At 33.4% G+C, this 12566-nt stretch overlaps 1 long non-coding RNA gene across 4 annotated transcripts in view; it reads left to right on the top strand.

Annotated features, from left to right (window-relative positions):
- Positions 1-12566, top strand: part of LOC141377866 (uncharacterized) — a 107119-nt gene that overhangs the window by 72583 nt on the left and 21970 nt on the right. For 3 of the 4 annotated variants that reach the window (XR_012390911.1, XR_012390913.1, XR_012390914.1), the window contains one exon: positions 7703-7782. This is a non-coding gene — a long non-coding RNA (uncharacterized lncRNA). Of the gene's footprint in view, positions 1-7702; positions 7783-7850; positions 8655-12566 lie in introns of those variants that run through there. The other variant, XR_012390912.1, reaches the window with a different exon arrangement.

Below are 12566 nucleotides of genomic sequence, written 5' to 3'. Positions count from 1 at the left end.
TTTACCCCAGGGGAATATTTTGAAGGCTATGTAACGGACGCAGGATGAGGGGTTGATGAATTTGCTCTATTTTTTAAAAATCTTTTTTATATGCCACAGTGTTTTATTACGAGCCTGCATCTGGACGGGGAAGACTTTTTGTTAATAAATGCCATGCATCAAATAAATTTCTAAAAACAAAACAGTCAGGATCAATAATAACGTGTAAATCATAATGTTTGTTCTCCGCTAGTTGTATGCTAAATAGTAGCTATGTCATATTTCTAAAATTTGCATAGCCTTCTGCTTCAAACTTGTCAAGTCAAGTATCAAAACATTCATTTTGACTGTTGTTGTATGTAATGGATAAATGACTAGGATATACTGATAGACAAATAATAGTCTTTCCAAACAAGATGTAAATTGCCCCTGTCATGAAAAGAAGAGATATTTTATACCTCACAGAAATGTTAAAGCACCATTGCACCTCTTGACAGATGATATGCCTTTTCTCAGCTAAATAAAGATTATTTTACTGGCTCAAATTATGACATGCTGAAATCTGATCCACGGGATACTGAGAATAACCTAAAAATGTCTTTTTATATCCATAACTGCATGCTGCAATCAGAGTAAGTCGTAAGGAAATCTTTAAAACAAACCCGAGGCTCAAAGTTGCTGATGAAATATTTCGACTGATTCGTGTGATTTTAATGTTTTTTGAAAAAGGCTGTCCTGCTCAGGCTGCATTTATTTAATCAAAAATACAATAAAAAAAGAAACATTTTGATTTATTATTACAATAAAAACAACAACATCATCATCATCAACAACAACAACAACAACAACAACAACAACAACAACAACAACAACAACAACAACAACAACAACAACAACAACAAATTTCTGTGATCCAAAGCTAAAATTTTGACCATCATTACTAGTCTTCAGTGTCACATGATCCCTCAGAAATCCTTATGTTGTGGAATTGCTATTCTATGATCCATTATTACTGGTACCACAGCATTAATATTTCATGACAATGATTCAACAAGGTACTGGAAATATTGCTCAGAGATTTTGGTTCATATTGTCATGATAGCATCAAGCAGTTGCTGCAGATTTGTCGTCTGCACATCCATGATGCAAATTCTCCCATTCCACCACATCCTAAAGGTGCTCTATTGGATTGAGATCTGCTGACTGTGGAGGCCATTTGAGTACAGTGAACTCATTGTCATGTTCATGATTTCCAATCTTCTATGGTCTGGTGTGGTTTTCTGCTACTGTAGCTCATTTGCCTCAAGGTTGGACGTGTTGTATGTTCAGAGATGCTCTTCTACTTACCTCGGTTGTAACCAGTGGTTATTTAAGTTACAGTTGCCTTTCTATCAGCTCAAACCAGTCTGGCCATTCTCCTCTGACATCAATAAGTCATTTGCGCTCACTGGATATTTTCCATTTTTCGGACCATTCTTTGTAAACCCTTGAGATGGTTTAGCGTGAAAATCCCTGTAGATCAGCAGTTTCTGAAATACTCAGACCAGCCCATCTGCTACCAACAACCATGCCACTTTTAAAGTCACTTAAATCACCTTTCTTCTCCATACTGATAGTGGTTGGAACTTCTTGACCATGTCTACATGCCAACTTGAGTTGCTGCCTTGTTATTGGCTGATTAGTAACTTGTGTTAATGAGCAGTTGGAACGGCGTACCTAAAAAAGTGGCCGATGAGTGTACGCCATAACTTTTAAGAGGTAAAAACATTATTTACAATCAGTGTTGTAAAATTTTGCACTGTTTCTTTTTTCTTTTCTTTTCTTTTCTTTTCTTTTCTTTTCTTTTCATTTCTTTCCATGAAAACTGATATAGTACCATTTAAAAATACCATTAAAATGTGTTTGCTTTATTCTTCAGGGACACATTCAAGAGTGAAAGTAAAGACATCTATTTTGTAAATATTATACTTGTTAATGTAAATGTTATATTTTTTTGTTTCTTCCTGGATAAGACATATAAGTCTATAATAATTATTAAGGCAGTTCTGAAGGCAAAAAGAGCTCCAACCTGGTCGTAGTAAGGTGTATCTGCATGTAATTAAGTGGCAGATCATCATAAAGATTTCAGAATTATTTAAATTGTATGAATATTTAACACATTTAAGCACATTTAAACTACGTACAATTGTAAAGCATTGAATTTAAATTGTGATCAAATTTCACAGTTTTTCAGTTTTATTGTTTTTTTTTTATCAAATAAATACAGCTTTACTGAGAAAAAGAAGCTTTTATAAAGCATTTTAAGTTCATTCACTGAATACATCAGTCAGCTCAAATAGATTGGCTGCAGCTTGATTACACCCATTTACTTTCCAGAAAAGCCAATGCCTCTTTTTCTTTTTTCTTTTATTTAAGAAGGAGCGTTTACACCAATCAGGGGGAGTATGTGTAATCGGTGAACTTTTACGCTTTGAAATCTAAAGCCATTGTGAAAGGGGTTGTCAAGATCTCATCAGATGCAATTTTACCACATTTGTGGCATTTTTTATTTTTTGACATCTATGTCTGGCTGTGTCGTTTTCTCAATACATCCCCTGTGGTTTATGGCAGTCTAGAATATTGCTATAGTTTAGTCCATATTTGACGTTTGTACTGGTAAGCTAAAGTGGGTTTCAATTATGCAAAATGTTACAATTAGCTCAAATTTGTATTTCATAAACAAAAATATATAAGTTAATGTCAAGTTAAGTTTTTGTTACTTTCTTTTTATATAAAAGTAGAAAAATATAAAACAATAGGATTGTTACAAAATCTAATAATCTAGAATATGTATTAATACTTTTTTGTAGTAAGTGTATGTAATAGTAATAATATACAAGTAACATATACAAATTATATATATATATATATATATATATATATATATATATATATATATATATATATATATATATATACATACAGTATATGTATATATATATACAGTATATATATATATATATATATATATATATATATATATATATATATATATATATATATATATACATACAATATATATATATATATATATATATATATATATATATATATATATATATATATATATATATATATATATATATATATATATATAAGTATATATCCAGCAGATAAATATAGCTCGACTTATAGGCAACCCAATGCAAAGGGGTTTATTCAGTGAACACAACCAGCTTGATGTACCTTATCCCACTTATTACACAGCTACTTGCCACAGAAGTAAAGAATTTGAGATATGAAACATTGATCTAAGCTGTAATCATTTTTATAATAACTCTTACTGTAATAACACTTTACATAAACGTAAAGCTTAAAAATGAAAACTAAAGAACATTTTTTTAAACATCTGGCTCCAAAAATTCCAGAACAGTAGTGTGATAGATTAGCACACACATACACACACGTAAATAATATATTCAACACACACATATATATATTTAAAAATATAAATTAAATGAGTTAATACACATTTGCTCACTAACGGCAGAGATGATCCGCAATATGCAGATGATCCTGTGTTATTAGTTTAAAGTTTGTTAACAGAGAATAACGTACCTTGGAATGAATGCTGTGATTAACCAATCAGAAATAAGTATTCCAGAGAGCCATGTAATAATGTATATTAAAACACAGCTGAAATGTTGATTTATTTTTTTCTTTTTGGCTTGGTCCCTTTATTAATCTGGGGTCTCCACAGAGGAATGAACCACCAGCTTATCCAGCATGTGTGATACGCAGCGGATGCCCTTCCAGCTGCAACTCATCACTGGGAAACATTCATAAACCCTCATTCACACACATACACTACAGACAATTTAGCCTACCCAATTCACCTATACCACATGTTTTTGGACTGTGGGGGAAACCGGAGCACCTGGAGAAAACCCATGCAAACACGAAGAGAACATGCAAACTGTAAACGCCAACTGACCAAGCCGAGGCTCGAACCAGCGACCTTAAGCTGAAATAATAATAATAAAAAAAAACAGTCAAATTGTAATTATTGACCAGTATATCTAGATATCAGTCCATAAACAACAAAACAAACATTTATTTGATAAACAACTGAGTAAGGGGAAATAAAAAGTCACATTTAGATTCTAATTTTGTTAAAATAAAATAATAATAATAAATTCAGTCTTTACATTGACCTCTTTATCCCCATCAGCAGCCAGAGATTGGATAAAATAGAAAGCACATAAAAATTTAGGAAAAGAGAGCGAGAGAGAAAATCACCCAAAAGCATCTCAGTAATGTCCCATTAAACTCAATCAAACCTTTCTAGGAGAAATAGCTCAATTTTTCCAAAGAATGGCAAAGAAATACATTTTTTTTTTGGTCTAGGCTTTCTATCACCAGAATCAAAGATCTATATTCAGACACTAGATTGAGCAATTCAGTACATAATCTATTGCCATTCAAAACATGCCACAATGTACAGATTCTCAATGAATGCACAAAGCGCAGTTGAAGTTGAAAGTTGTAAAGTCTGTAAATGACACTTTTCCAAACTCGGCTTCCATGTCAATATGTTAGAAGAGCATTACAGTATATCCACAATGAATAGAGATTTCCATAAACAGTGTGATTGTAACTAAGATAAGTTTATAAAGTGCTAAAATTAAGTTAATTTGATCCTCAAATGGATTGGAATTAAGTATGGCATGACACAGTGATTTAAAATCGCAGAGGCAAATCCAGGCAAAAGCTTCCCACAGTCCCCTCATTTGAAAGTGATTACAAGCAATAACGCGTAAGTGAGGAAATTGATTCCTGATGTTTCTACATTCAGTTCGATACATGGCAGTCTGTAGTTAATGCCACTATGACCCGACTCAATTATTTTGTGTCACTGTGACCCAGACACATTTTGAGTTTTATGAATTACAGTCAAAGAAAAGGCTGTATCTCAGCAACGCTTTGGAGCTTAATTATTAAAACTCAGAGACTTGCTCAAAATAAAAAATAAATAAAAAAAGTTATTTTACTTTCTGCTTGATAATGATTTTATAAATGCCACATTTAAGCCAATGTCTTTCTTGCCATTTCTTGTTAATTTAGAAATTTACAGCAATTATTACAGCAATTTTAACACTTTGCAGCAATTTAGAAGATATTTACTGCAAAAACACCCAGTAAAATACCACATACATTCTTTACAATTTAGTACTGTATTATGCACTACATTGTGGGGAATTTTAAAGCTTTTACAGTATACTGTAAGAAATAAAATCATAAAAAAGGACAAATGACTGGCAGCTACAGCTGCCAAATAAAAACCATAAAATTAGAGTAAAATTTCTTTGTTGAAATAAAGTGCAAAAAATAATAAATCTACAGATATTTTCATTAAAATGTTTACAGAAAAACAGTTATTTTACAGACTTTTCCTAGATTATTATGATCAAACACCACCAATAAAGTGACTGCACTAAAAGTTCAAGAGAAAACAATGTTATTTAAAATAATTTTTCCTTAATCATTACGATTAAACACCTTTAATAAAATGCCAAGACATCCTCATGGTCGTAATTTAACAGTTTTATTTTGGATCAAATTTTTTTTGAAAAAACAGCAAACGAGATACAACTGTTTAAAATTCTCACAACTTTAAAATTACAGTTGTTTCATTTTATTGAATAGTATTTATGTAAAACATGTAGAGGTTTAAGTTATATGGAATGATTCAGTTCTAAATCTTAAATGAAATGGAACTGTAACGTGAAGGGGACGCTGACAAATGAGTGCAGATCCAAATGCAGCTTTATTACACAGATGGTCAGGCAAGCAACAGTCAACACAGGGGCAAACAGATGTAACATTATGCAGGGAATCCAGAGTCATGGTCAAATAACAGGCAAATGGTCAGTCTCGGCAGCAAACAACGTAAACAATTAACAAACAAAGCAAGGCAAAAGAAGAGAAACCCGTCATAATGTTCACAGTAACAGTACAACAAGACTAAGCAATTGGTCTATGCTGCTTTTAAAGTGCATGTAATCAGTTCATAACGATCCTCTGTCTGTGTGTGTGCAATCAGCGGAATCCGGAACAGGTGCATGTGAGCGCTCTTTGGTGTGTGACTTTATTGAACGGATTTGATCGTAATAATCTAGGAAAAGTCTGTAAATGAACAGTGTTATTAAGAATGTTTTTCTGTAAACATTTTTATGAAAATATCTGTAGATTTAGTATTTTTGCACTTTATTTCAATAAAGAAATTTTACCGTAATTTTATGGTTTTTGTTTGGCAGCCGTAGCTGCCAGTCATTTGACCTTTTTTTAGGATTTTTTTTTTGTTTTTTTGTTTTTACAGAGCAAGTAATTACAATTTATTACTTTAATTTTACGTAATTTTAAATGTACTTAAAAAAAAAAACAGGAAAAAAACTGTAAATAATACGGCAATTTTATTGTATAAAACAGACAAATTGCTGTAATTTGTCATTACTTATATAGTACATAAAATAACAGTCAAGCTGTTAATTTACAGATACTGTTTGTAATTTTTACGAACTTTTGAATATAATTTAAAGTAACAGAAAAAATACTGTATAAATAATACTGTAATTTCCATGTATTAAAAACAAAAATGTCAGTAATTTGTCTTTAATAGTACCTAAAATGAAAGTTAAACTGTTAATTTAGAGAGATTGATTGTCATTGTGCTAAGTTTTGAATATAATTTGAAATTACAAAAAATTACTGTAAAAAATTTAGAGATATTTTCTGTAAAATTAGTTTTTTTTTTTTTTTTTAACAGTGTACTTACTGCCCATTAGGAATTTGCTACAGTAATCAATGTAATCAAGTACTGTTATACTGTAGTTGAAAACAAAAAATGAGACAGTTAATGAAAAAATTATCAATTAGCATCATTCATCACAAAATGTATTTAAACTAGGTTGATGAATGAAAATTGTCTTTTTAAACCATTTAGCATGGATATAATCCCAATGAATAATAGAAAATGCTGTTGTACATGATTTTATCACTTATTTAAAATATATTCAATTCAGTAGTAAATCCTAAAAATAAATGCTTTTTACTGCTGGTGTAAAATTTTAAAAAATACAGTAAAAGTACTGTAAAAATTGTCATACTGTAAAATAAGCATTTTATTTGACATTTTATTGTATTTTCACAGTTTTGTATTTCCTTTGAAGCGCTAAGGGGTGACATGGCGGCTTAGTGGTTTGCACAATCCCCTCACAGCAAGAAGATCACTGGTTCGATTCCCAGCTGTGTCAGTTTGCATGTTTTCCCTGTGTTGGCATGGGTTTCCACCAAGTGCTCTGGTTTCCCCAAACAGTCCAAAGACATAGGTGAATTGAATAAACTAAAATTGGTTACAGTGCATGTGTTTGAATGAGTGTTTATGGATGTTTTCCAGTGCTGGGATGCAGCTGGAAGTGCATCCGCTGTGTAAAACATATGTTGGATAAGTTAACGGTTCATTCCGCTGTGGCGACCCTAATGAATAAGGGGACTAAGCCGAAGGAAATTGAATGAAGGGTTATGAAGTAAAACTATGACAAGCACATTATTACCTTTAATCCACAACCTTGGCAAATGGCTATGAGTGCATTCATAACAGTCTGGATCACAGGCTTACTGTTGCAAAAATTATATGTGACATAAGGACACAAGAGCTGACACCGTTTGTTTTCTTTTTTTATAGGAAAAAGCATCCAGGCATCCAGGACAAACACGAGTACATGAGCATCCTCAGGACTGTTTGCTGAGGCTGGGGATTAAAAGGTAATAACAATGTTGTAAATAACGTTCTGATTCTTTCCCTCTGAAAACAATCTGAAATTGTTTTTCAGATTTTGCCAATTAAGTTCAGATTCATAAGAACACCATGAGAATGGCCTTGGTTGAGGCCAGAGATCCTGAATCTTTTCCTTTAAAACTGTATAAAATCTTTTTCTTTGGCTTTACTGGTGTTTAACTTATAGATGAAAAAAAAATATATATTGCCTTGTTTTAGGGTTAAAGTGGTTCTGATGGACTTTTTTGCACTCTCAACCTTGCTTCAGTGTGTTTGCTGTTGAAAAAGATCTGGAAAGCACAAAGTCAATCCAAACAGGGTTTATTCTCAATAAGCTCTGTTTCTGAACTCCCTCAAACACCACAGCTATAGCCTTGAGTTTTCTTCCAGCAATGTAAATGTCACAATAACCTAAATTGAAAATAATTCCTGCCCAAGGCGTGTTCAGTTCAGCAGATCCTAATTGAGTTGGGTGTTGCTGTCATACAGTATCCAAATGACACAGCTTTACAAACCAAAAGAGACTTATGCCATTTCTTCCATAACTGTTTTTATTTACTGTGAAGTTCTAGTCTATGGGCTGTGAGTCTGTGTGTGGTGTTCCAGTCTATGTGTGTGTGGTGTCCCAGCTTATCGGAGGTGAGTGCGTGTGTTTTAATCACAAGCTGTAAGTGACGTGATTGGTACACAGGTGCAGCTCGCTGGGATGTGGATAGAAACCATATTTGCTGTGCTCTTAGGAGTCTGAGGGTTTTGAGCGATCATCTTGGCATAGAGCTCGGTTAAGCTGCGGTGACTGCCTCATTTGGCCCTGACTCTTCTTTTCGTTTTCTTTATGTTATTGTTCTGTTAAAATAAATATTATTTTGCCTGTGATGGTTGCGTCTGGTCCTCCTTTTTGTTACAGTTTCAGAGCCGGCTGTAACAAATGGGGGCTCGTCCGGGACTTAAACCCAGGACCTCTCATATAGGGTTACACAGAGCTTATAACATAACAAAGGGTGCTAATCAATGACACACAGGTCGAGGTTATGGAGGAATATATGTACCTAATAACAGTTATTGACAACAGGTCGATTTGATCAAAACACACATACAATTATTAATAAGGCATATATCAAACACTGTTTTCATTGCAACGACTCAACTTTTTTATTGTAGAGAAAGTTATTCTTAAGACCTTTTACAATTGTAAAAAAATTTGAAAGTACGTTGTCCTTTTCCTTTATTTGCTGGTTTTCCCCACTGTTTATAAAAAACAAGAAGCACTGTACCACTGTATATGGGAATGTAAAGGAATACAGAACTTCAGGAAAGGTGTGAAAGAAATAATAGAAAAGATTCTTGAGGTTAGTAAACCAATGTCTTTATAATTTTTAAATTAAATTTATATCCCAAGAAGATCAGGTTAGATCAGGAACGACGGAGCATATATTTATGAGTATTTGTATTCTGCAAGCCAAATGGCTTGTTTCTTTAAATTGGAAAAGTAAATGTGCACCAAATATAGACCGTTGGCTGAAAGAGATGGTAAAAAACATGTCAATGGAAAAAAACAACTTGTATATTAAGTAATAAATACATAATTTTTAATAAAGTTTGGGGACCTTTTATGTTATTTTTTAAAAGGTAGTGGAGTTGGAATTGTTTCAGTGGATTGGTAAGAAAAAATATATTGTATTCTGATGTAAAATACCGAGAAAGCTTTTGTTTTGTTTGTTCATTTGTTTTCTTGTTGGTTTATGTTATATCTGGGACATAAAAAATATGTATGTATGTGTTAAAATATTATAAAAAAAATTAAAAAAAGAATCGTCTTCAAGGATTTTTTTTTTGTGTGTTTAAAAATTTTAGGAGTTCTCTTTGCGAGGTCTTGCATCCTATTATGAACCGCAGGTGTTAAGGATGGCTAAATACTAGAAGATAGCACACAGGTCTTAAACAAATATTTGAAATGGATGCCCCGTGGGTGACGTCCAAGGACCATAAGCTGTTCCACAAATCGTTATTAATTTACTTTTGTGCCTGAAGGAAGTTTTAAACTAAACTAAACTAAAAAAACTAACTAAACTAAAGGTAACTCTTTATTTTAATGATCCATTTGATTATTAGTTGACTGTTTGCTTAATATCTGTTGATACTGGTCCTTCATTACATTTAAGTATTTACGATACTTCAGACATTTAACTGACTATAAGAAACTTTGCCAGTGCATGTCAACTTACACTAACCTACATACATTAAATCTAACGAGAATTAGTTGGCATGTAGATGCAGTATAATTTAAATTCAACAATCAGACCATCAAAATAAAGTTTGACTAGTGAATTTAGTTTAATAACTAACACATGTTTTTCAGCCAGCTTTCTGCATTTTGAGTTTGGGAGATTACTTTAGGAGTTTAATATGACAAAATTTTAAAACATAGGTAGATACTTTGTTTTTTGATTGCTGCAGTGGCCAAGGCATGTGCTGTAAAGACTCGAAAGGAAAGGGGTCATAGAGCATTTACATTTAAAGAGACACACAAAAATGGCATTTTCTACTGTTTAAAAATGCTATTTTAAAGCATGGTATTATAAATCACAAAACCATTCTGGGAACACTAGAAACTATTAGTCTTGGGAGCATTGGACCCATGTAAACACAGTATAAAATGTAAACAAAAAAGCAGTTAATAATTTCTTGCATTTATATAATAAGAAAAGGCTTAAAACTTGTTTGTTAATATTAAGGATGACAACAGTCTTGGGGAAATATCAGTCTCATGACTTCCAGACTCAACCATCTTGTCTTTTAGCTACAAGAGGAAAAGTGTTACATTTCAAAGCAGAAATTGCTAGCATCGGCCTGTTATTTGTCGAGGCAGTGATATATTTGTCATGCACGGAATCTGGCAGATAGGAAAGTGCTATCTGACACCACAAGCATTTTATCTACTTTGAGACATGGTTTATTCTGCAAAGGCTATTAGTTCAGTCGGAGTTGGGGGGTTAGTGTTGTCGGCGATAAATCATTTCGGTGGAGGCGATAGAGGATGGCTGCACTTTAATCTGGCACTCCCCTGAGTTTTCATTAATGCCCTCCCCAGAGGTCCAAGGGACAACATGACCCGATTGTCCGAGACAGAGCCGTGTGCGACTGGCAAATTGGCTGATATTTTACCAAAAAAAAAAAAAAAAGTGATGACAAACAGCCTGGCCTCTGTCCTGATAGCCAGCAGAGAGCTTTAACACACAGTGACAAGTGGACAAACACAGTGCAATGGCTGACACCCAATGCATTTAGCTGGCATTTCACCCACACCATCATTGCCTTTTCAAAAAGTGATGAGCGTGAAGAACGATACACTTGACATGTTTTGCATCTGTCATAGTTGTCTTTTCATAACAAGATGTATATTCGCTGCTGCTGCAAATATTTTGGCCCTGTTACACCTGCAATTAACATCCATCTCTTTATTGATGGAAAAAAAGAAACAAAAATTGTTACAGTGTAAATTCCAAATATGTTTAAAATTGCAATTTAATTGTAATTAATTGTAATCTAGAATCAAATCATCAGGCAGAATTGTTAGGTATTTTTTTAATGGAAGCCCCATATGATAAATATACCCAGCAGACACAGGACGTCAACATGACTTTAGATTGACATTCTACCTTAATGCCGTGGGGACATTGCTTTTTGGGTGGAAAGAAAATTGGGTTGACGTTAGAACCCAATGTCAGACCAACATCGGACAGACATTGGATTTTTGTCACTTTTCAGCGGAACCTAAAATTGCATTGCCAAACCAAATATCAGCATCTATTGATGTTACAGCTTGATGTTGTGTGGATGTTACCATTATGACATCTAGCAGACATTGGATTTTGGTTAAATAAATGTCAATATTTAATGTCAATATGACGTTAAAGGGCCACGAACCCCCTCCCCTGTCTAAGCAGGGTGTTTTTACACCTCTAATTTAAAAAAAGTCAGGAAAGTGGGTGAGTCCAGCTCTGTTTAGGTGGGAGTGTCGAGTGGCGAAAGAGGGATGAGTTTGCAAAAAAGGGGTGTTTCGGTTTGAGCATGCGCTGATCTTCAGAGGCATAACAAACACAGACATGTGAGAAAGACAGTGACTGCGTTTACATGGACATTAGTAATCAAAATATTTGCCAAATTATTAATTTGTTGACTTTAACTGCAGTTTAGCACTTTCACTTTCATTCAGGAACATTGCATGCATGCCCCTGTGACAAACAAGATATTAGATGGGAGGAACTGCTTTAAGAGTGTAGTTTTAATGAAATGTTTGATACCGCATGTCGTATGGCGGAAAAAAAAAAACTGTATTCCTAAGTAACTTAGATGCACTTGGTAGGTGCAGAGAATAGTAACAGAAAGTCTTGTGTGTATAGACTATCCTGTCACAAAATGCGGCAAAAATCCTACATGACGATAATAGTTTGATTAAGGTGTTTACATGTTTACATTTAGAGAGCAGCATTTACAGCAGATCTTTTAGCCCATAATATTGTTGTGATAGTAACATACTGTAAACTTAGTAACTAAATCATTTTGACTAAGGGAAGTCTTTAAAAACTGAAAGAGTACTGCTGACAATACTAATTGCCTCTGAATAAACAAACTAAGAACACTGATCACACACTTCAACAAGACTAGTGGCAAATCTGGATTTTACCATTTCAAGAAGCGAAAAGATCTCGGGTAAAAAATGTTCCCTGTAAACATATTTTTGTCGCATGTTAGCAGACCACTGTAATCC

Source organism: Danio rerio, chromosome 15 (assembly GCF_049306965.1).
Source record: "Danio rerio strain Tuebingen ecotype United States chromosome 15, GRCz12tu, whole genome shotgun sequence".
NCBI lineage: Eukaryota > Metazoa > Chordata > Actinopteri > Cypriniformes > Danionidae > Danio > Danio rerio.
Note: the sequence above shows the minus strand (reverse complement) of the source record. Positions and strands in the feature narration are given on the sequence as shown.